At 34.3% G+C, this 26,912-nt stretch overlaps 1 long non-coding RNA gene across 1 annotated transcript in view; it reads left to right on the top strand.

Moving 5' to 3' along the window:
* LOC101897515 (uncharacterized) overlaps positions 1-26,912 on the top strand; it is a 461,881-nt gene that overhangs the window by 401,142 nt on the left and 33,827 nt on the right. Inside the window, exon 5 of the long non-coding RNA XR_009343878.1 lies at positions 23,509-23,636. This is a non-coding gene — a long non-coding RNA (uncharacterized LOC101897515). The remainder of the gene's footprint in view (positions 1-23,508; positions 23,637-26,912) is intronic.

The raw sequence follows: 26,912 nt of genomic DNA, 5'->3' as shown, positions 1-26,912 counted from the left end.
AACCAATTTTTTTCAAACCATACAAATCCTAATATTTGTATCAGTTCTAGGTCAGGTAATATTGGTTCACTCCATCAAGTACCTCCTCCACAAAGGTTTAAAAATGTTAACGAACACAACTTTTATCAAAAAAAAAAAAAACTCGATTGCCTTCAAATTTTGCACATTCTAATTTTCCTGACAAACCATATGGCCACAGAGGGTATATATCACTTGATAGAGCCAAAACGTGACTCATCGAAATAAAAAATTTAGATCCTAGTTCTCTTTGGACCACATCCGCTTCAGAACATTTGAAGTCGATCTAGAGATTTATATCCATCCGTTTGTCTGCCTGACTGGTGCGAATGATAACTATAGAAGGGAGTATCCGATTTGATCCAAACTGGGTGCGTCTGAATATTTTTGTCAAACTTTGATCGAGTTTGGCGATGGGCAATATCGGTCCACTCCTTCTGATACCTCCCACACAAGGGGTCAAAATTTCGAATATTCATGAAGCTCATAAAACACGAAATTAACGAGCGATTCCATTCAGACTTGGCACATCTCAATATTTCCATCAACGCCCGATCCGTTATAAATATGGTAGAGATCGGATCATTCCTTCGGGTTCCTTCCCCACAAATGGTCAACATTTTTAACAACCAGAACGGTAAAAAATCCGAAATAAGCATCCGGTTCTCTTCAAATTACACACAACACAATATTTTTATTTGCCCAAAATCTGCTGTGAAGATGGGATATATCGGTCCACTCCTTCAAGTGCCTCCCGCATATAGGGTCAAAATTTTGAATATACATAAAGCTCAGAAGAGTCGAAAATAATATCCGATTCCATTCAGACTTGGTATATCTCAATGTTTCCACCAACTCAAGATCTGCTAAAAAGATGGTAGAGATCTCACTATTTCTTCGGGTAACTCCCCCACACATGGTTCAAGATTTTGAAAAACAAAACGCCTAAAGAAAGCGAAATAAGCATCTTACCCTCTTCAAATTTTACACATACAAATATTTTTCCTAACGCAAGATCTATTGTCATCAGGATCATAATTTCCAATACTTGCTATATCTAAAAATAACTCTTAACCAGAAATCTGATATGAATATGTAATTTATCGGAATTTATGAGTTCGCATATAATTGGGTATGAATATTCGGTTTCCTTCAAATTTTGCACATACCAATATTTATATCTGTATTAGATGAATACTTCGGTCCGCTATGTCTGTTACCTCACGCATATTTCCACATTTTCCAAAAAAATTGCATATATCTCAAATAAAGTATAGCAAGTAGTCGATATAGTCCGAATCTGGCACGTTGTAATATATATATCCGTCTTAGGTCAGATACGAATTAGTCAATATTGGCCAACTGCTTCGATATCTCCCACATATAGAGTCAACAATTCGAATAATCATAACTCAAGGCTGGGGGTATACATCTGTCGGCAAGACCAACTGATACTATTTTACTTGTTAATTATAAGTCATATCGAATTCATTTCATGCCCTCTGTAACAAATTCAAATTTGTCAAATTTGGTGAAAATCGATTCGGAGTGGCATATAACATCCATATTAGTTCCTTTCGGTTTCATATTATAACTGCATTAAGGCCTATATGCATTGAAAAGAGTTTTATAGTTGGTATGATCTACTTCAGATAAATTATCAATATAAACGTTTATTTGTTACACATAACTCTACTAAATATGTATAGTGGTGTAGGGTAACATATAGTCGGCCCACCCGACTTTTGTCCTATCTTTAGTGGTTCCAGCTGGTTTTGTCTTCTTTTACTTATTTTTTCCACGAGTCTTCTAACACTATAGACAATCTCATTGAAAATGTTATTAAAACCTAAGGTATTCTTTTGTGGAAACCCACTAAGAACTTGAAACCAAAAAAAAAAAAAAAAAAAAGCAAAGGCTACAGTCGAGCGGGGCCGACCGTCGAATACCCTACAACACTATAATAAACCATACAGTTTATATAGGCGAGATACTCGAAAGAATTCCACAAGATATTGTGACATATAATAAAAGAAAACCATCATGTTTCGTTCTCTAATTTTCGAATAATAGCAACTTAAACGATTTTGCTTATTTCCAATTTATTGGTAGATGTTGCACGTAAATGGTCTTCCTAGACCTGGAACCGATATTTCCCAAAGACCTATAATCTCTCAGGAGTGGCAGAAGATTAAAATTTATTATTGGTTTTTGACTGAAACGCATCTATATAAGATACAGACATTTGACTATATTCTTCAACGAAATCAGCCTTAACGAAATAGTCAGAAGTGCGTCTTTCCTGTATTTGTGAATTCTCCAAAAAGTCACTGGAATGGATATTTTCGTATTTTGTCTACAAAAGTTGGCAAACTATTTCACACTTTGAATATTTTTGGATGGCCATCCAAAACTGCTTGGCTTTTGCAATGTGCGGTAACCCCCATTCAAATGTGCATGAGGATCGGGCGATAATTACGACCTGCTGACAATTTTGCAGTTTTTGGTCCATTTCAACCCCTAAATATATGGCGATCATCTCCAAAAAGAGTAGGCTTCTATTTTGACCCTCATCTTATCCCCATGCAAAATTTCGTAAGGATCGGGCCATAAATGCGATCTGTATATGATATCCTGATATCCTAACTACTTAGTTTTGTTAGCTGTAGAAATATTACCAAATGTTGTTGTTGTATATTGTTGACCTGTTATATTTATTTTACTTATTTGGTTAATAGCTTGGCTTAAGGTCATTAAAAAACTATGTTTTTATTTTTGAATTTTTCCTTTTTTTTATTCATCCAATATTTCGATTTCCTCCGGAAATCATCTTCAGGGATCTGTTTTACAAAAAACACAAATTACAAACTGATTTTAACAATATATAACACAATAAATAACATACATTTTTAAAGTAAAAAGCTCGTCTATTGAGTTTAAATGTCACTATCAAACTAAGTTTTCTTTCGTCGGTGTTTATGAACTAGGCTTCTGTAAATGTGAGCACAATGGTCTGTATCGGTTTTATAATTAATGCGTTTGTCATTTGGTAAACTTATAATATGTAACATTTCCAATGTAAATCGTCTTTTGTAATTATTTTCTTGTGCTAATATGTCGACGGTTTTAAGGTCGGGTTTATGTCCTGTCAATGTGCAATGGGCAGCTAAAGCAGTCTTCTGTTCGAGAGGCTTGTCACTTTTTTGATCCGATTTATGTCCGGAAAGTCTAGTTTTTAATTTCGTCTTTGTCGTGCCGACATATGACTTTTGGCATACGTCAGCGTCGTCCCCATTACATGTTATCCTATAAACTACATTGCACTTGTCCTCATTCTTAATTTTAGATTTTGTTTTACTAAACAGACTCGTAATTACATTCTTCCTTCCATTTCATCCTTCTTAAATTAATTGCATGTTCTGCATAGACTTACAATGCAACACCCACACATGTGATCCTTTCAAAACACATAATTCCCCAAAAGTTCATGTTGTATTCTATTTCCCCCTATTACATAAATTTCGGATTTTTTTTTTCACTTTACATTTGAAAATTCGCTGTAGAACATTAATAATTCAAATCTGGTGTTCTCCAAAAATTAGTTCAGGTCCCAAAATGGCTTGCTCGACAAATTACTCGCCACAAGTAGTGAGCCCCTCAAGAGGGTGTCCTCGTTTAAATGCGAAGTGAGTTAGGTCCAATTAAAACCAAACCAGTCATTTGTTTAGTTCTGTTGCTCTTTCAAAGCACTCGCAGTTTGTGTAAAAAAATATATATTCACGCGCATACTTTGTAATTGTTCACCAAGGGCCTATTATTGTACATTACATTCATAAATGAGCTCAATTGTTGTGCTTGTTGTTCTTGTTCTTGTCGTAGTTGTGTGACAGTGTGAGCATTGTGTAGGGGGATGCCATTTGCCTCCTCGCAATGTTTATGCTTCAGAGGAGTTTGTAATTTATGCTGAATATGTAAAGTGCTGTTGACTTTTTGCTATCATTATCTGAAGATCGTCGCATCCTTCATGGCCATGACATCTAACCCATAAGCGTTGTGTGGGAACACACACATACACAGTTTCGTTGAAAGAATATCATGTGCAGTGTGCAAATCTGTTATGAAAGAGTAACGTATGAAATTTAATTAAAAAGGAATTCGATAGAAATACAAAATCAAAATATTTCTGCAGAAATATTAAAACAATACAAAATCAAGCAGAGAAAAATCAATTCTTTGGTAATTTGAAAACAATAAAAAAATGTATAAAAAATTTTGAAAATTTTCAATATTGAGTTTTTCATTTCCTTGAAATATAATTTGGTAAATATTTTTCCTAAAATTTTAATTGTGTTCTTTATACCCTACAACACTATGTGTTGGGGGTATTATAAGTTTGATTGGGCCAAAAATTATGTAACACCACGAAATATTGATTTCCCACATATGAAAGTATATATGGATCTTCCTATCTCGCCGAGCTGAGTCGATCTAGCTATGTATGTCCGTCCGTCCGTCTGTCCGTCTGTCCATGTTAATTTGTAATCACTCTACAGGTCGCAATTATGGTCCGATCTTCACGAAATTTAAAATGGAGGTGGGGCTTGGGTCAGAATAGAACCCTATTTCTTTTGGTGATGATCGCATAATATTTAGGGGTTGAAATGGACCAAAAACTGAAAAAATTCCTGATTTTGCACTTTCTCTACAGGTCGCAATTATAGACCAATCGACGCGGAATTTCGCATGTAGCTAGAGTTTAGGGCTGGCAAAAAGCCTACCCCTTTAGGTGGTCATCGGATAATATTTAGCGGGTAAAATAGACCATATCTTTTTTGTTGAAAAAATTCAAAATTTTTCATTAAACCGCGAATATTTTAAATCTCGGCGAAATCACAAAGCCATGATAAGGTTACTTCTGATCTTTACATTGATGTTAACATCCAACAAAACGGATATATAACAAAATATGTGCGATATATATGTTTATCAAAGAAGATATGCTTGAAAAATCTCTTATATATCGAGAACGGCTGAACTGATTTCGACAGTTCTCATTAATTCAGAATGGCCTATTGGCAGGAAAGAAAAAACGTCTAAAAAATCGCATAAAAATATCTCTCTAAAGATGAAAATATTGATTTTGTAAAATTTTCTCATATTTTTTCAATTTTTTCATATTTTTGACATATTTTCATTTTGAATTAAACATTTGGTAATATTTCTATAGCTAACAAAACTAAGTAGTTAGGATATCAGGATATCATATACAGATCGCATTTATGGCCCGATCCTTACGAAATTTTGCATGGAGATAAGATGAGGGTCAGAATAAAAGCCTATTCTTTTTGGAGATGATCGCCATATATTTAGGGGTTGAAATGGACCAAAAAACTGCAAAATTATCAGCAGGTCGTAATTATGGGGGTTACCGGACATTGCAAAAGCCAATCAGTTTTGGATGGCCATCCAAAATATTCAATGTGTGAAGGAGTTTGCCAACTTTTGTAGACAAAATAGGAAAATGTCCATTCCAGTGACTTTTTTGGAGAATTCAAAAATACAGGAAAGACGCACTTCTGACTATTTCGTTGAAGAATATAGTCAAATGTCTGTATCTCATATAGATGCGTTTCAGTCAAAAACCAATAATAAATGTTAATCTTTTGCCACTTCTGAGAGGTCTTTGGGAAATATCTCATATAGATGCGTTTCAGTCAAAAACCAATAATAAATGTTAATCTTTTGCCACTTCTGAGAGATTATAGGTCTTTGGGAAATATTGGTTCCAGATCTAGAAAGACCATTTAAGTGCAACATCTACCAATAAATTGGAAGTAAGCAAATTAGTTTAAGTTGCTACTATTCGAAAATTAGAGAACGAAACCTGATGGTTTTCTTTTATTATTTGTCACAATATCTTCTGGAATTCTTTCGAGTATCTCGCCTATATAAACTGTATCGTTTATTATAGTGTTGTAGGGTATTCAACGGTCGGCCCCGCTCGACTGTAGCCTTTGCTTACTTGTTTAATATTGTATTGTTTGGGGAGTTAAAAACAATGTATTCATTTCCAATTTAAAAGTTAGATATTGTCAGCGTTACGTTTCTCTATTCAAACAATTCGCATCGACCAATATTTTTCAGGAAACTGCGTAAGCTCAAAGAACTTTCCATGCGTTTAATGCATACAGGGTGAGATGAAAAAACTGTAATCAACTTAAGACTGCTGTCATTTCTAAGCCACTCGTCCGACAGCTGTTAAAATTATTCCAGTGACAGTACATCATATTGTTTACAAGCGTACAAAATCATTTTGGTGAGAATTTCCCCGAAAAAAAAGATATTCGTGATGGAATTCAAGCGTGATAGTGTGATTTCTTTCTATTTGGCTGGAAAACCACAAGTGGCTATCGTTAGAGCACTCCAGCATTTAAATATAAATAAATCTTTTGTGTCTCGTACCATCGCTCGTTAACGTGATACTGGTAGCGTAGCCCGACGTGAAGGAAGTGGAGGGAAGATAACAAAAACATCAGCAGAAATGGTTTGAAAAGTAAAGAAGCGTCTTGATCGAAACCCGCGTCGCAGTGGCCGAAAAATGGCTCGTGAGCTGGACATATCGCAATATTCCATTCGGCAAATATTGAAAAATGATCTCGGGGTAAAGCCATTGAAATTCCAAAAAGTGCAAGAACTTACACCGCAACAGAAACAAAATAGACTCAAAAGAGCTAAAGAGATGCTTCGCTTGGACGAAAGTGGTGAACTGCCGAATTTGGTTTTCTCCGATAAGAAAACATTCGTTGTCCAGCAGTTAGTAAACAAACAAAATGATCGCGTTTACTTGCCAATGAGGTCAGCTGAAAATGTGCACCTTCGGTTGGTCACCAGAACTCAAGCGCCGGCCATGGTGATGGTGTGGGCCGCCATAACAGCCGATGGTCGCTCTCCGCTCGTATTAATCGACCGTGGCACCATAATAAATGCCGAATATTATCGCAAAAATATTCTGGAGGGTGTATTAAATCCTTGGGCATGCAAACATTTTGGCCGCAGACCTTGGACATTCCAACAGGACTCAGCACCATCGTACTCAGCACGCGCCACCCAAGAATGGTTACAAAATGAGGTTCCTCGCTTCATTTCCAACGCAAAATGGCCACCAAAATCTCCGGATACCAATCCGTTGGACTATTATGTCTGGAGTATTTTGGAAAGCAAGGTTGGCACTAAAAAATACCAAAGTGTCGATCACCGCAGAGCAACATTCGGGCAGCGTGTGACGGTTTCATTGGCCGTTTGAAGGCCATCATTTGTGCAAAAGGTGACTAATTCGAATAAATGTAAACTTATTCTAAAATTTGATTCTATATCTGAGATTTTTTGCTTTCATTCAATACAATTAAAAAAAAGAAACATTAAGAATTATGGGGTTTGACATTATTGCAGTTTTTATCTCACCTTGTATATGACAGAAAAAGCAATGATGAAAAATCATATTGCCTTTTATAAATGCAGAAGGCAAGTTCAAAGGAGAACGATAAAAATTACACCAAGAAAACTCGCATAGTCTAAATCAAATTTATATTCTTGTGCAGGAGTTTGATATAATCCTAATGTGCTTTCACAAAAAATTCCCTTAAAACCTTCTAAAATGGGAAGTTGGTACTAGGAATCGAGTCTAAAGTCAAAGTTTGGCCAAAAATTTTCATGTCTCTGGTAACTATAGATTTAAGGTATTTAAAAAAATGAAATGAAAAAAAAATTAGCAACTTCCGAGTTAAATATATATTTTTTCGTATTTAAGTTTACCTTATATTAGAAAGCCTTAAAACCCTTTAATTTTCATATATTTATTTTTATAATTTCATAAATATAAATTTTATTTCATATGATTTTCATAATGTTATTGTAATTAAAATTAGTTTTATTTATTTTAATTTTGTTTTTTTTTTTTTTTTTTTTATTTAGACACTTTAGATACCGAACAGAATGACATGATGCAACAATTCTACAACGATGACTCATTTTTTATAACAAACGATCGTATATATCAGTCGGGAGATGATGAATTCGCCGGAATGTTTGGACCACTACAAACTGTTGCCGGTTGGTTTAAAATGTTTTGTTTTAAAATGTTAATTATTCAAGTTTTGTTTGCAAGCTAACAATGTCTTACTAATCGCTATAGCATTTCAAACAAATTTAATACCTAACCCCTAAGCATTAACAATATTGTAGAATACTTATCAATAAGGTATTATGGAAATTGGGCAATATCTTTAGAATCTCGAAAAACACATTCAAAATACATTGTGCAGATTTCCTTGCATGACGAAATAGGTTTGGAACTATTTTTCTTCAATGAGGAAATTATTTAAATCTTTTTTTGATAAAAAAAACAATAAACAAAAGTCTTAAAGTAGGGCGGGCCGACTTTATGATACCCTACACCACTTTGCTAATTTAGTAGAGCTCCGCATAACAATTTCAAGTTTTTATGGGAGAATTCAATCATACACGCTATGATTATGAGTATAATTTAAAGTTCAAAGGACTAATTATGCCGAAGCATTTGTATCTTTTAAATTCGGACTTGTATTGCCCATTTGGTGCAAAATTAATTTGAAATCGGACAAAGATATATATGGGAGCTATATCCAAATCGGAACCGATATCGATAAAATTTGGCAAAGATATTTCAGAGCTGTATTTGATATATTTCCCTAAATATCGTTGTTACGGAGTGCATATTACGGCTGTGGATAACAAATATAACAAATCGGATGAACAGTATTTATGGGAGCTATAGCTATATCTGAACCGATCTTCACTAAATTTGACATACTAGCTTCTAGACTCAATTTGGTCGTAAGTGCCAAATTCCATCTAATTTTGACAAATATTTGACGCTTGGTGCACAATAAAAGGTAAATAGGACGAAGTTATATATGGGAGCTGTATACAAATCTGAACCGACCTCGATAAAATTTTGCAAATGTATTTCTGATCTATATTTGATATATTTACCTAAATATTGTTGTTACAGAGTCCATATTACGGCTGCGGAGGTCAAAAATAACAAATTGGATGAACAATATATATGGGAGCTATAGCTATTTCTGAACCGATTTCGATCAAATTTGGCATACTTATTTTCAGGCTTAATTTGGTTGTATGTGCAAAATTCCGTAATATTTGAGCTGATATTACACGTTTGGTGCACAATAAAAGGCAAATCGGACGAAGATATATATGGGAGCTAAATCTAAATTTTGATCGATTATCTCCAATTTCAATAGGGTTCGTGCATGGGCCAAACAAATTATTTGTGCAAAATTTCATTTGGATAGGGCAATAATTCGAACTGTACTTTGTTTACAAAAATATATAAATATAAGTTTCCAAGAAAGTATATTGTTGTTGAGATCTATTGTTATACACCATAATGTGCAACAGGTTTTTGTTGAGTTAAAAAATTCTTTTTGGACATGCATGCCAAAAGAATTGTCATATTTCAATTTCCTTCATGCCATAGGAAATCGACTCAACATTTTATCCCTGATGCTATTTATTTCATATTCCAAGTCAAAACCGACTTTTTGTAGAACTTTTATTACGAAGTAGCATTTAAAATAAGTCTTTTTTCAATCTTACCCACTTTTTTCTTTCTAAGAAATATTAGAAAGTTCAAGGTTCTCAATAGATCTTAATTAATTAAAACACACAATATGAAGCAACAAAGATTTTTGACACATGTCGTATTTAGGATAACATTTGCTTAATTAAAATGACAACTCTATACACACATATATTCAAACATTTTAATTTTCATGTAAAACATTTGCCTACATGCCTAGAAAAGCTGTAATGGGAGGGAATGTTAATGCCCAGTTCTCAAAGTCAGTCGAAAATGAAAACGAAACGAAGGCAGTCAACCGGTTTCTTCAACCTGGTAGTTTTCTTTTCGCATACCATACAATATTTCATGATGGTATACTAGGTAGGATTGATTTTAAAATTAAAATAAAAAAAATCAATTCAAAATGTAGTAAATTCGGCCGAACTTTTAACACCCTACACCATTTGGAATAAATTTTATATTATATTGAAACCTATAAGACAACGTGTACGTGTATATGCAATTTTTGTCATAGTCTATTACGATACTCAAATTCGAAACTTGAAATAAATTCGGTGAACAATTTCGCTAAAATCATCAAAATACCGAAAATATGGATGTACCGTTATATGGAGGCTATATAAATACATGAATGCATAGGTATTTTTCTATTACCGACTTTAGTACCCATTAAGAACTTCTAATACGATTTTTTTTCGTTCGAGAGACAGACTTACGGACACCGCTAAATCGATATAGAATGTTATGCTGATCAGGAATATTGTGGGTTCTAAAATGCTTAGTTCGAGGTGTTACAAAAAAAATGACGGATAGTATATAAAATAAGGTAAGAAGCTTTTATAACCTCCACAATTTGGCAACTAGCTCATGTAAAAACAATTCTGTAATTGCCAAAATTCTAGTACTCGTGGGAGATGCGTCACTCTGTTAATAGAAACATCCAGTCCAAATTTCAAACAATTATGTAAAAAAGTTGGCTACAATCATCAAATTACCGAGTATCAGAAGAACTATAGAATAACATTGACTTATATAGAAATTGTTCAATAGAAGCAGAAGAATCCATTATGGAATCCATAAACAGAACTTTAAATAATTCCATTAGAAAATGTATAAATTCAGAAGTACATTTATAAGGGGGCAATAGGAAAACGTGGACCTATATAGACAGTGTTCTGCTACAGGATACATATTCCAATATGAACATAAAATATCCAATTTCAAGCTATTCCTCTAGAAACTGAGACCAAAATTAATGAAAAAACCCGAATATGGTAAGGTACAATTATATACTATATAGGCAATGTTCTGTCACAATAGGTAGAACATATAATGAATGAACTCTAGAGACCAAATTTTAAGATATTCCCAAAGTGTAGCTGAAATCGTCAAAATATCGAATATCAAAAGACATCTTTATATGGGTGATATGGGAAAATATGAACCTATAGTGACAATATTATGCCACATGAGGTAGATCTCAGTACAAACTCTAAACACTAATATTTTACAATAAATCCGTTTGAAAATGTGTCTAAAAGCGTTCAAATTCCGCTAGAAAATGTGGAATGGGGCAATGTTATATGCGGGCTATACGAAGCTCTGGTCATACATATACAATTTTTTGTAATTGTAGTACCATTAGGAACATTAAATTCTAAATATGAAACGTTTCCAAAGAAAAGTCTGACACAAATCATCAAAATATCGAATAGCTTCAGTTAGAGTTGTATGGGGACTATGTTTTATTAACCCAATCCATTTCGTGCGGAAGCTAGGCCGACTACCATAGACAGGCAGACGGACCAATGTCTCAATTGAAGTGGTGAATAAAGGGAATTTTGATAATTTTAGTGACATTATTCCCTGGAATTTCGTATTTGAAGTTCGAAAAGAATACTACAGCTCGTGACAGAAAATTGCCTATGCAGATCAACGTCTTGGTATATGTGCCATTTAACTGTACCTCCCAATATTCGGAATTTTAATGATTTTAGCGATATTATTCACCGGAATTGTTTCAATTTTCGTATTTGAAGTTCGGTTTCATTAGAGCGGTATTTTTTCGATGCATTTTTTTCAAGTTCCAGATGATATCGAGATCGGTTTAGATTTGAATATATCTCCACATATGGATTTACTTGCTTGCTATTTAAAGTTTATTGACTAACAAGTGGTTAATATAAGCCCAAATTGAATGGAATTCATCCCTCTCACACATGTAAAATGCTCTCCACAAAAACGATATTTGGTGCCAACTATAAGATAAAGTGTAGGTATACCTCTGCTTGAATTTATAGAGATCGGTCCAGAATTGGATATAGCTCTCATATATATCTTTATCCCGTTTCATGTTTATTGTGCCAAAAAAGTGTGATATCAGCTTAAATGACATGCATTTTGATGTATATCGGTTCGGACACAAATGCCTTCGTCCAATTCAGTAGAAATCGCTGCAGAGGAGCATACACCTCCTATATATTAGTTCCCTTCGGCTTTAAAGCATAGCAGTTTTATAGGCGAATTTAATTCTTATAAATGAAATAAAACTTTTATTTGTTATGGGTAGCTCTTCTAAATATGCAAAGTGGTGTAGCCCAGCCTGATTTAAGCCTCTCTGGTTATATTTTCGATTATTTTTGTTATGAATATAAAATTAAATGCTGATTCATGTTTTATATTGTATCGCTAAGGTTAATCACAAAGGACTCATCTAACAAAAGATATGTATGTAATCTTATCTGCGATATTCAAATCAACATTTCACTTAAATGTATAAAATCAAAAAATACTCCAATTTTATTTGGTCTTTTTCTGTGCCATTTAAATTTCCCTTATCTACGCTACGAATGCGGTGTTCAAGACCAAAGGGTATTTACATATGGTCGATAATGGGTTTTTAATGACTTATTTCTGCGCTCGCTGCCCTTTGTAAATGTCGCTTTTTACTATTTTTGGCTAACCTAGATATCTACGAGCTCTGCTTTACAAAAACTCTATCTCATTTAAAATACGTTTGTGTCCTGTTTAATGTGTAAAATTAATTATGGATTATGTTACTGGTTTGCTATTCAGATAAAAATGTATTTACATGCGAGGATAAAGATGCTTGTATTATAGAAAAAAGGCGCATGCAAGTTATGTAATATGAAAACAAAATATACTAATTTTAATAACAACCTCCCCGAGAGGGGGTCTCCCGTTATTTCCATTATAATATGAAACAAAATTTCGCAGAAGACTCCAATTAATTAAGCTTAGATGAAATAATGCTTTCGCAATCATATTTCTATAAATATTTGTTCATTTTAAATGAATTGTATCCAAATCACAGATATTTGACTTAATTGTGTTATGGACCACAAAAATGCCGAAATGCCCACATGCATACACATATCTGTCAAATTTTGACCAAAACTTCATAATGAGAATAATTCATCGATGATAACAAGTTTATGTTTTATGGCTAACCAGGTATTAGATTTTTACATTTCATTTGTTTTAACATTTCATGTTGTTTGATTTGGTTTATTTGTTACGAATGTAAATATTTGGTTTTGTAACACGTCAATACCTCGGCACGCAAATCAAATTGTACATTTTACATAAAAACAATATTTGTCCAATTTGGTTAATAGTATCACAACAAAAACCCAATGTTTATAACTTCACAATAAAATTAAATGAAATAAAAACAAGTAAGCAAATTCTAAAGTCGTGCGGGGCCGACCATGTGATACACTACAAAATATTAGAAGCCCCCTTATGTTCAAATCCATTTTGAAAGATTACGCTTTTGAAATTATGTGACGGAGCACTTACCCTTAGCATTCTGACCAGGACATTTGCCCAATATTGACGTACTCCGTCATGCTGTTAGTTGTTGTGGTCCATTTTACAGCTAAATATAATCCAAGGGTCATCCAAAATGCTAGAATTCTTCCCTGTCCATAACTCTCTTCTCAGGCATGTCGATTGGCTTCTATTGTGTAATCAGGAATTTTTTTCTGTTTTTGGTTCATTGAACCCCTCAATAATTTTCGATCAGTATCTCCAAATTTAGACTCATCTACAATATTTGGCCATATTCGTCAACGAAATCAGCATAAAAAAGCCAGAAGTTCGCCTTTTGCGTATTTCGGATATCGCCTGTAAGTAATGTTGGTAGTAGTGGTCCATTCTACCCGCTGTCCTAACTCTAACTTCATGCAAGTTTTCGTGTCTTTTGGTTTCTTTTTGTGATCCATTTCAACCCCTCAATATATTGCGGACATCTTTGAAAACAATAGCCCTAGCCCTTCTGAGGGTAGGACCCTTGTGATTATTTTTGTGAGGATCGGACGATAATTGCAATTTGTATATAATAAACCCAACCTGTGTTGTAAGGTGAAAAAATATTACAAAATATTCACTTCAATATTATAAGTCAAATTGAAAAAATCGCATGCGATAAAAAATGTGAAAAAATAAAAATATGTCACAAAATACTACAATATCTATATTAACATCATTATTGGCATCTTTTTATGCGATTTTTTTAGATTTTATACTTTTATGCCAAGAGGGCATTCTAAACTGACAAAATTTGTTCAAATCGGTGCAGCTATTCTTGAGATATAAGCATTCTAGCTTACATCCCTTCCTTTGTATATACACATTTTATATATTTCGCTACATATATCAGATACATTTACTATCGGCATCCACGTAACGGTCAGAGTTGACCTGTTGGTCTATTTGAGATTTTGCCGGGATTAAAAATATACGCGGTTTAAGGAAAAAGTTGAATTTTATTAACAAAAATGTCATGGTCTATTTCACCCACTAGATATTACCCGATGACCATCAAAATTGGAAGGCGTCTACCCAGCCCTAAGCCCCCCATGCTAACTTCCGTGTCGATTGGTCTATAATTGCGACCTGTAAAGCAACTGCAAAATCAGGAATTTTTTCAGTTTTTGGTCCATTTAAATATTATGCGATCATCTCTAAAAGAAATAGGATTCTATTCTGATCTTAACCCCACCTCCATTTTCAATTTCGTGACGATCGGGCCATAATTTCGACCTGTAGAGTGATTACAAATTAACATGGACAGACGGACAGACGGACGGACGGACATACATAGCTAGATCGACTCAGCTCGGCGAGATAGGAAGAACCATATATACTCTCCTATGTGGGAAACCAATATTTCGAGGTGTTACATAATTTTTGGCCCAATCAAACTTATAATACCCCTAACACATAGTGTTGTAGGGTATAATGAAAAGGACTTGTACTAAGGTGGGTCGACGAGGTCAGAAATTCATTTCGAAACAATTAAGAGGGCCCAACCGGGGGAAAAACATCAGGATTTTTCTTAGGTACTTTTTGGTGCGCATAAAAATTTTCTGTCGCATATAAATTTAGGACCAAGCAATTCCGTTGTGTGTTTATTTTGACTAATTACTCAAAATTGTTTTTTTTTTCTTAAAAATCTGCCACATAGTGGAAAGGGTATCATGTCTTTGTTCATTTTTATACCCTCCACCCTAAAAAAACAGTAAAAATTCATGATCAGTATAAAGTTCTAAGTCGATTTAACGATGTGCGTCTGTCTGTTGAAATCACGATACAGCCCACATTATTCGACGTAGAGCTTCAAAATTTGGCAGAACAATTTGTATTATGTCTAGGATGGTTGGGATTGAAAATGAGATATATCGCTCCACGTTTTGGTATAGCCGTCATATAACGGTACCTCACGATATTCGGTATTTCAATGATTTTAGCGACATTATTCAACGGAATTGTTTAAAATTTGGTATTTGGAGTTCGTAGAGGATATTACAGCCTGTGACAGAAAATTGTGAGTGCAGGTCCACGTCTTCGTATAGCCCTCATGTAACGGTACCTCCCGATATTCGTTATTTTGATGATTTTAGCGACATTATTCACCGGAATTGTTTCAATTTTGGTATTTGAAGTTCGTAACGGATACTACAGCCTGTGACAGAAAATTATCCGTGCATATCTGTATAGCCCCCATGTAAGGTACCTCTCGATATTCTGTACTTTGATGATTTTAGCGACATTATTAAATTTGAAGTTCGTTATGGATACTACAGCCTATGACAGAAAATTGTCTGTGCAGGTTCACGTTTTGGTATGACCCCCATTTAATGGTACCTCCCATATCCTGTATTTTGATGATTTTAGCTACTTTATTCACATTTTTTTCAAGTTTCGCATTTGAATATTATGATTAAAGTTGCCTATGCAGGTCCACGTCGCCGTATTTTTAACAGATTTTATTTTTATAAATTGCCAAATTCGTTACAAATGGTGGTGGTTATTCAAGGTTCGGCCTGGCCGAACTTATACTTGTTTTTTGTAACACGGAGACGGAAGCGAGATAGGTCCATAGTTACTTTTGGGGACCTTCATAGAATTATTTTCTGAGTCGATTTAACTGACATGCCTCTGTCCGTGAAAATTGGTTCAAATTTAGATATAGCTCCCATATATATCTTCAAGCGATTAATTGTGTACCGAAATGGCCAATATGAGTCCTAAATTTTGACACATCCGATCGAAATTAATCTAGAAGTCTAGAATACCTCTGTCAAATTTTATCCAGATCGGATCAGATTTGGATATAGCTCCCATAGATATATTTATCCGATATCAGGTTTATTATGCACCAAATATCTAATATCAGCCCAAATGAACTAAATCTCGGAAAGTACTTAAAATTTGGTGAACATCGGTTCAGATGTAGTTATAACTCCCATATATAGTTTCACTCGATTTGGTGTTTTAAGACCCTCACATGCGTAATATGCACTCCACAAAAATAATATTTAATACCAGAAATACCTCTGTCAAATTTTATCGTGATTTTATCCGAGTTCAGGTTTATTATGCACCAAATGGCTAATATCAGTCCAAATGGACTGACTTTTGGCGTAATATGCACTCCACAACAATAATTTTTGGTAAAAGAAATCAAATACAGCTCAGAAATAAGTGCCTAAATTTTTATCCTGATCGCTTCAGATTTGGTGTAGCTCCCATATATATATCTTTATCCGATTTCAAGTTTTTCAAGCGGCTAATATCATACCAAATGGACTGAATTTTGGCACTTAAAACAGAATTCGACCTGAAAGCAAGTGCTCCCATATATATGTTTCATCCGATTTGTTTTTAAAGTCTGTCACATGCGTAATATGCAGTCCTCAATAACGATACTTGATACCGAGAATCAGATACTCCTCGAAAATACCTCTGCCATCGAGATCGGTTTAGATTTCTATATACCCTCGATATACATCTTGATCCGATTTGTTTACCATATTTTTAATATCAACCCAAATTGGATTGATTTTTATACCCTACATCACAAGGTGGTCAGGGTATTATGTCTTTGTGCATTTGTTTGTAACAGGCAAAAGGAAACGAAAAAGACCCATAGTTCCTTTTGATGATCTGCATAGAATCACTTTCTGAGTTGATTTATGCATGTCAGTCCGTCCGTCCTTCCGTCTGTCCATGTATTCTAGTGAACAAAATGCAGGTCGCATTTATTATCCGATTGAGATGAAATTTTACAAACAACATTTGTTTGGCCCAAGGACGAACCCTATTGAAATTGGAGATAATCGTTAAAAATTTAGATATAGCTCCCATATATATCTTCGCCTTTTATTGTGCACCAAACGTGTAATATCATCCCGAATAGTATGGAATTTTGCACATACAACCAAATTAGGCCCAAAAATAAGTATGCTAAATTTGATCGAAATCGGTTCAGATATAGCTATAGCTCCCATATATATTGTTCATCCGATTTGTTATTTTTGTCCTCCGCTGCCGTAATATGCACTCTGTAACAACAATATTTAGGAAAATATATATAATGCAGCTCAGAAACACCTTTGCTAAATTTTATCGAGATCGGTTCAGATTTGGATATAGCTCCAATATATAACTTCGTCCGATTTACCTTTTATTGTGCACCAAACGTCTAATATTTGTCCAAATGGGATGGAATTTGGCACATACGACCGAATTGAGTCTGGAAGGTAGTATGCCAAATTTGGTGAAGATCGGTTCAGATATAGCCGATTTGTTGTATTTGTTACCCACAGCCGTAATATGCACTCCGTAACAACGATATTTAGGGAGATATATCAAATACAGCTCAGAAATACCTTTGCTAAATTTTATCGAGACGGTTCAGATTTGGATATAGCTCCCATATATATCTTTATCTGATTTCAAATTAATTTTGCACCAAATGGACAATACAAGTCCGAATTTAAAAGATACAAATGCTTCGGCATATTTAGTCCTTTGAACTTTAAATTATAATTATAATCATAGCGTGTATGATTGAATTCTCCCATAAAAACTTTTAATTGTTATGCGGAGCTCTACTAAATTAGCAAAGTGGTGTAGGGTATCATAAAATCGGCCCCGCCCGACTTTAGGACTTTCTTTACTGGTTTCATATTCAACCGAATTTTTCCATTTGGTGAAACTTGGTTCAGTATTTCTGTAGCTCCGAAAGATTGATTGATGATTGGACCAAAAATTATGTAACACCTCGAATTATTGGTTTCCCACATAGGAAAGTGTATACAGATCTTTTTATCTCGCCAAGGTGAGTCGATCTATGTATGTATGTCCGTCCGATTGTCCGTCTGTCTTCTGTCCATGTTAATTTGTAATCAAGCCCGATCCTCACGAAATTGAAAATGGAGGTGGGGTTAGGGTCAGAATAGAACCCTATTGTTTTTGGTGATCATTGCAAAATATTTAGGTGTTTCAATGGACCAAAAACAGAAAATTTTTCTGATTTTGCAGTTGCAGAATTATGAACCAATCGACACGGAATTTTACATGGAGTTAGAGTTTAGGACTGGTCAGAAGCCTACCAATTTGGGAGCCATCGGACAGTATTTAGTGGGTAAAAAAAAACCTAACTTTTATGTAAGAAAATAGGGAAATTTCCACTAAACCGCGAATATTTTTAATCCCGGTCAAATCACAAATACATTAAAAAGTCACTTCTGACCATTAGAGCGATTCCAATAGCCAAGAAATCGGATATATAGCAAAATAGGTACAGTATATATGTAAAAGAATAGATCTTATTTATTTTAAAGTTCTTATTTATTTTGCTTATAAGTCGAGAACCAATTTTCACAATTCTTATCAATTCGGAATGGTCTCTTGAAAGAAAAGGATGAAATTGAAGAAAATCGCAGAAAAATGTACCAATAAAAATGAATATCTTTTGTTCCATTTTTTTTTTTCAATTTTTGTCAAATTTTTTTTATCGCATGTGATTTTTGATTTACAATTTTTGATTTACAATTTTTAATTTTTAATTTTCTAAATTTTTACACTCCGCTACACTACGTTTTGATGGTATTATATGCATGTCACAATTATCGTCCGATCCTTACAAAATTTGGCATGGGGGTAGGGTTAGGGTCAGAATTAAAGAATTAATTGTTCCTGGGATGTACGTTTAGGGGTTCAAATTTTAAATTAAAATTTTCAAATTTTCTAGGCCATAATTGAAAATTAACCATTGGATTGTATTTAACTTTAAAATGGAAGAAAACGTTCGTGTAAAATTGTTTAACTTGAAATTTAGACCTCCCTGAAGCCGTAATACTAATTCAATCGCGATAATAGTTGGCATTATTTATTTTACAGAAGTACCCAATATATACATATGTTTGATTAGGAAAGCTCTACTTAATTTGCATGGTGGTGCTGTACACCATACAGTCGTCCCAGCCAACGTTTGCCCTTTCCGCATGAGTTAAGGAACGACCTTTTATTTCTTTTTACAAGTGTTAAGAGTAATTAATTTGAAATATTTCGTAAAAGTCTAAAATATGTTGTTTCGGGCATAAGTTCAAATTATTGGACGAATTTACACGAGTTCACCCTAAATGCCTTTGCTCCTGTATCTAAATAGCCAAGATATGACATATGCCCGAAAAATCCTCTTACGTATTTGGGTCTTAATTGTTTATGTGGTTCATTTGGTTACCATTTTTTGGTTGGCATTGATTAATTTTAAAAATGGACAAATAATCACATTTAAATGTTATGAACTTATCTTTTATGTTGTCTAAAAACAGTTATTAGCCTTTATTTAACAGATGATTTGACAAAAATACTAGAAGGTCAAACACAAATTATTCTATTTAAAATATGTTGGGCCATGTCCTATTTAGTAATACATCCTGTATGGCCCTGTATTGACCTATGACTGGCACTAACCGCCAGCCAACAATTAGCCTTTTCTATTGGTGAATGTAAATGTGTAATGTTGTACCACTTGTAAACAGTACAGCTGTATTATAGAAGAAAATTAATAACAACAACAACAATAATAATAATAACAATAAAACTTAACTGTGCTAAGCTAATTACCAACCAAGTTGTATTATTTGTTGTTCAGGAAATACGTTCGTTTCCAGATTAGCATGTGATAATTCGCTTATAATGTTGTTGCTGCAGTAAATATTTCAGGCGATAAACTATTCTCGTCTGTGGAAAAGAATAATTAACATAGATTGGGGAAATGGAACAATGGAGGAGCATGGGATCTTAGATTACGAATTTAAAAACTAAATTTTTATGGGGCATTTTCATTAGTGCCACATGAAGACCCTTGAAGGAAAAAATGGTAAATAATTAATAATAAAACGAAAAGCAGCTACATACGGCTGGGCCGAACTCTTATTACCCTCCACAGAGAAAATTTGAAAATTTTCAAAAAAAAAAAAAAAAAACAGTAAGGAAATGTCAAAAGTCGGACGGGTGATACCCTACACCACTACGCATATTTAGTGGAGCTCTCAAAACAACACTATATTTGGGCTGATATTAGCCATTATTTTTACAATAAACCTCAAATCGGATTAAGGATATATATAGGAGCTATATCCAAATCTGAACCGATCTTGACAAAATTTGGCAGTGGTACTTCTGAGCTTTATATGGTACTAAATTTCATTGTTGTCGAATGCATATTACGAATTTGAGGGAATTAAACAACGAATCGGATCAAACATATTTATGGAAGCTATAGCTATATCTGAACCGATTTCTTCTGGACTGAATTCGCTCAGATATGACAAAATTCAAATCATTTGGACAGATATTGGTTATATGGCGCACAATTAACTCGAAATCGGTGCACTGGTTTAATTGCAACCAGTAAAGAAAGTCTTAAAGTCGGGCGGAGCCGACTTTATGATACTCTACACAACTTTGCTAATTTAGTAGAGCTGCGCATAACAATTAAAAGTTTTTATGGGAGAATTCAATCATACACGCTATGAATATATTTATATATTTTCAATGGACTAAATATGCCGAAGCATTTGCATCTTTTAAATTTGGTCTTGTATTGCCCATTTGGTGCAAAATTAATATGAAATCGGATAAAGATATATATGTGAGCTATATCCAAATCGGAACCGATCTCGATAAAATTGAATATCGTTGTTACGGAGTGCATATTACGGCTGTGGGTAACAAATATGACAAATCGGATGAACAGTATATATGGGAGCTATTGCTATATCTGAACCGATCTTAACCAAATTTGGCATACTAGCTTCAAGACTCAATTCGGTCGTAAGTGCCAAATTCATCGAATTTGGGCAAATATTAGACGTTTGGTGCACAATCAAAGGTAAATCGAACAAAGTTACATATGGGAGCTATGTCCAAATCTGAACCGATCTCGATAAAATTTTGCAAATATATTTCTGAGCTGTATTTGATATATTTCCCCAAATATTGTGATTCTATGCAGATCATCAAAAGGAACTATGGGTCTATCTCGTTTCCTTTTGCCTGTTACAAACAAATGCAAAAAGGCATAATACCCTGACCACCTTGTGGTGTAGGGTATAAAAATTTGGGCTGATATTAGCCATTTGGTGCACAATAATCCAGATATCGGATAAATATATATATTGGAGCTATTTCCCAATCTGAACCGATCTCGATATAATTTGACAGAGGTATTTTCGAGCAGTATCTGATGTCCAGTACCAAATATCATTCTTCTGGAGTGCGTATTACGCATGTGAGGGACTTAAAACAACAAATCGGATAAAACATTGTACGGGAGCTATAGCTATATCAGAAACGATTTTCTCCAAATTGGATGTACTTGTTTCTAGACTGAATTCGGTGCGATGTAGCAAAAAACAGGTCATTTGGACTGATATTGGCCATTTGGTGCACGATTAACACGAAATAGGTTGAAGATATATGGGAGCTATATCTAAATCTGATCCGATTATCACAAATTTCAATTTGATTCGTCCTTGGGCCAAACAAATATTGTTTGAAAAATTTCATCTCAATCGGATAATAAATGCGACCTGCATTTCTTGCACAAGAATACGTGGACAGACGGACTGTGATTCTATGAAAATCCTCAAAATTAAATATGGGTTTATCTCGCATCCTTCTCTATGTTCCCAACAAATGCACAAATACATATTACCCTTACCACTATGTGGTGTAGGGTATAAAAAAAGAAGATAGCTTATATGCAACACCAAAAATACATCTGAGAAAAATTTTTTCAACCTACTTCAATTCGTTCGGAAGCTAGAGGATCTCCATCGTCATAGAATTTTGTACTGGTCAAGAATATATATACTTTGTAGGGTCTAAAATGTATATTTCGGAGATAAATTCAGCTTAAATGAAAACCCTTATATGGAAGCTATACGAAGACATGGACCAGCATAGACAATTTTCTGTCATAGGCTTAAATACGAAATTTGAAATAATTCCAATCTATAATGTCGCTAAAATGCCGAATACTGGGAGACATCGTTATATGGGGGATATACGAAGGCGTAAACCTGCATACGAATTTCTTATCACATGCTGTAGTACCGATTCCCAACTTAAAATACAACATTTGAACCAATTCCTGTGGATAATATCGCTAAAATCAACACAATACTGAATATTTGAAGGTATCGTTATATAAGGGCTATTCGAAAATGTGGAACTGCTTGAGCAATTTTCTGTCACAGAATGTAGTACCCATAAGGAATTTTAAATTGCAATTTAAAAATAAATTCCGCTATATATAATGGCACTAAAATACCAAATATCGTGAGATATGCATGCACATTTTTTTTGTCATAGGTTGTAGCACCCATTAAGATCTGCCAATATGAGATTTGAAACAATTCAGGTCTATAATGTCGCCAAAAACATCAAAATTCCGAATATTGAGAGGCACCGTTTTATGGGGCCTATTCGAAACGTGAACCGACATGGCCCATTTACGAACCTTTCCCGCCTACTGGCAAAATACTCATGTGTACAAAATTTCAGCCTTCTATCTTCCGATTACAACAGACACATGACAGACAGACGAATATCACTTTAGAATTTTACGATTATCTAGAATATATATAGTTTGTAAGGTCTAGCATGTCTATTACGCAGAGTTACAAACGGATTGACAAAATTAATAGAATGGGGGAGGGTGTAAAGGACAATTTCCTAAGAAAGAATGATTTTCATTAAACCTTTACAAATTTTTCAAAATAACATGATAATTACCTCATTGACAACCAAAAATGAATTTAATTTCTTCAAAAGTGTTCTTTAGCAAAAATAAAAATAACACGATATTAAAGACTGCTGCTACTTGTGTATTTACTGTACCACCATCCTACTGAAAGTACTAATTTATGTACAGCACTTATTTATGTATTTTATAGGGCTGACACCGTTGTAAATATAAATGTATGTATGTATTCTATTGTATTTTATTATTTCTTTTCTAGTGCCAACAGCGACCATATTGGGCGGACCCGATCTGTATGTTGATAAAGGAAGCACAATTAATCTAACATGCGTAATAAAATTTAGTACTGAGCCACCAACTCACATTTTCTGGTACCATCAAGATAAGGTAAGTCCATTGTAAGAAAAGAAAATACACAATAATTCTCATGTGTCGGTATTGGGCAAAACAAAAAAAAAAATTAATACAGAGAACAGAATTTGTAACAAACATATATATTACGAGTATACATACCTATATGGGTACATGAATACCATCATTAGTGCAAATAAAATGTAAACAAGAAGGTCCCTCTCCCAAAAAAAGGAAACAAGAAAATAAAATATTGAATGCACAAATGTTATTGAGAATTTTCTAAAAAAGCTGATATTTAAAAAAAAAAGAAATACATAATTTAGCAAAAATCTCAATCGATGTTGGGTTAGAACAACGGTCATTAGATATTTTATTTTTGTAAGAGGTTTATCTGCCCATATTGGTTTATCAATTTGTAAAAATTTCCCAAAATTAGGTTTCCTAAAGCTTTTCTGCCATTAAACTTTTTTAATTGCATACCGCTGTAAATTAAATTGGGATTATCTTCCATCCATTGGACACAATCTTCTCAGCGTTCGACGGAAGCTCCTTTTCACAGTGGACGTTTGCCTATCGGCCAACATTCGAAAGGCATAAACCATTTTAAATACATAAAAGCAGTTTAAGTCCATCCTACTGGAAATATTAAATATCCAATCAGTATTAAATCAACAGACAATTGCGCAGGAAAATATTTACGGAGAAATCATAAGTTGAATCGTAAGTTTATTGATTTGCCAGTTGATATTGGTTGACGAATCTACAATTATGTTCTCACTAACATGATACAAAATTTCATCAATTCAATATCATGGGTCTAAGTTCACCAATACCTTTTACGGAATTTTCATGGATTTTTTTATGGAGGTGTTTGTTTCAAGGTTTTATTATGACATTACAGGTCTTCTGTCTGTCTATATTTTAAAAACCGAAGCTATGTCCTTTTTCTCCAAACGATCATTATAGAACGGTCTTAGTATTTCGCCTCATCTAACTTATCTTTCAACTTTGGGCCTTCCCCAACACAAGTGTAAATCCAGTAAGGAAAAGTCAATAGTCGGGAGGGACTTACTATATGATACCCTACACCACTATGCATACTTAGTAGAGCTCCCATAACAAAAAAAATTATTTAAAGTAGATCATACCTCCTATCAACCTTTGGTCTTAGAGCAGTTACAGTTTGGTTCCAGAGGGAAGGAATATATGGGAGGCATATCCAGTCTGAATCGATCTAAACCGATCTCGATAAAATGTATTCGCGTAAAATGTATTCTACATAAAATGTATTACGAATGTGAGGGACTTAAACACCAAATCGGATGAAACATATTTTTGGGAGCTTTCACCAAATTCGATGTAATTCCTTCTAGACAGAATTCAGTTGGATATGCCAACATTCAAGACTTTTGGACAGATTTTGGCCATTTGGTGCACAATTAACCCGAAATCGGTTGAAGATATATGGGAGCTATACCTAAATCTGATCAGATTGTCAGGGAATTCTACGCTGTTCAATGATTAATTACAAACGTAGTGAGCAACTTAATGTACCCTCCATACTATAGGTTTAAGAGGTGTGTCCAAAGCATACCTGTTAAATAACAAGTAAGCAAAGGCTACAGTCGAGCGGGGCCGACCGTTGAATACCCTACAACACTATAATAAACGATACATTTTATATAGGCGAGATATGTACTCGAAAGAATTCCACAAGATATTGTGACAAATAATAAAAGAAAACCATCAGGTTTCGTTCCCTAATTTTCGAATAATAGCAACTTAAACTAATTTGCTCATTTCCAATTTATTGGTAGATGTTGCACGTAAATGGTCTTCCTAGATCTGGAACCAATATTTCCCAAAGACCTAAAATCTCTCAGTAGTCATCTATATGAGATACAGACATCTATATGAGATACAGACATTTGACTATATTCTTCAACGAAATCAGCGTTACCGAAATAGTCAGAAGTGCGTCTTTCCTGTATTTGTGAATTCTCCAAAAAGTCACTGGAATGGGCATTTTCGTATTTTGTCTACAAAAGTTGGCAAACTATTTCACACATTGAATATTTTTGGATGGCCATCCAAAACTGTTTGGCTTTTGCAATGTCCGGTAACCCCCATTCAAATGTGCGTGAGGATCGGGCGATAATTACGACCTGCCGGCAATTTTGCAGTTTTTTGGTCCATTTCAACCCCTAAATATATGGCGATCATCTCCAAAATGAGTAGGCTTCTATTCTGACCCTCATCTTATCCCCATGCAAAATTTCGTAAGGATCGGGCCATAAATGCGATGTGTATATGATATCCTGATATCCTAACTACTTAGTTTTGTTAGCTGTAGAAATATTACCAAATGTTTAATTCAAAATGAAAATATGTAAAAATTTGAAAAAAAATGAAAAAAAAAATATGAGAAAATGTTACAAAATCAATACTTTCATCTTTAGAGAGATATTTTTATGCGATTTTTTTAGACCTTTTCTCTTTCCTGCCAATAGGCCATTCTGAATTAATGAGAACTGTCGAAATCAGTTCAGCCGTTCTCGACATATAAGAGATCTTTCAAGCATATCTTCTTTGATAGACATATATATCGCACATATTTTGCTATATATTCGATTTGTTGGATGTTAACATCAATGTAAAGGTCAGAAGTAACCTTGTAATGGCTTTGTGATTTCGCCGGGATTTAAAATATTCACGGTTTAATGAAAAATTTTGAATTTTTTCAACACAAAAGTTATGGTATATTTTACCCGCTAAATATTATCCGATGACCACTTAAATTGGTAGGCTTCTTCCCCGCCCTAAACTCTAGCTGCATGCTAAATTCGTCGATTGGTCTATAATTGCGACCTGTATAGCTACTGCAAAATCCGACATTTTTTCAGTATTTGGTCCATTTCAACCCCTAAACATTTGGCGATCATCTCCAAAAGAAATAAGGTTCTATTCTGGTCCAAGCCCCACCTACATTCTAAATTTCGTGAAGATCGGGTCATAATTGCGACCAGTAGAGTGATTACAAATTAACATGGACAGACGGACAGACGGACGGACGGACATACATAGCTAGATAGACTCAGCTCGGCGAGCTAGGAAGATTCGTATATACTTTCCTATGTGGGAAACCAATATTTCGAGGTGTTACATAAATTCTGGCCCAATCAAACTTATAATACCTCCAACACATAGCGGACATAACCCCCATTATGGTGTAGGTATTTTTAACCTGATTACGGAAAAGTAATTTTTTTCGAATGAGAAATACCCAGTTACTAAGTTATTCGTCCCGAA

The sequence above is a fragment of the Musca domestica genome, unplaced genomic scaffold (assembly GCF_030504385.1).
Source record: "Musca domestica strain aabys unplaced genomic scaffold, Musca_domestica.polishedcontigs.V.1.1 66, whole genome shotgun sequence".
Classification (NCBI taxonomy): domain Eukaryota; kingdom Metazoa; phylum Arthropoda; class Insecta; order Diptera; family Muscidae; genus Musca; species Musca domestica.
This window is presented reverse-complemented; position numbering and strand designations above follow the sequence as displayed.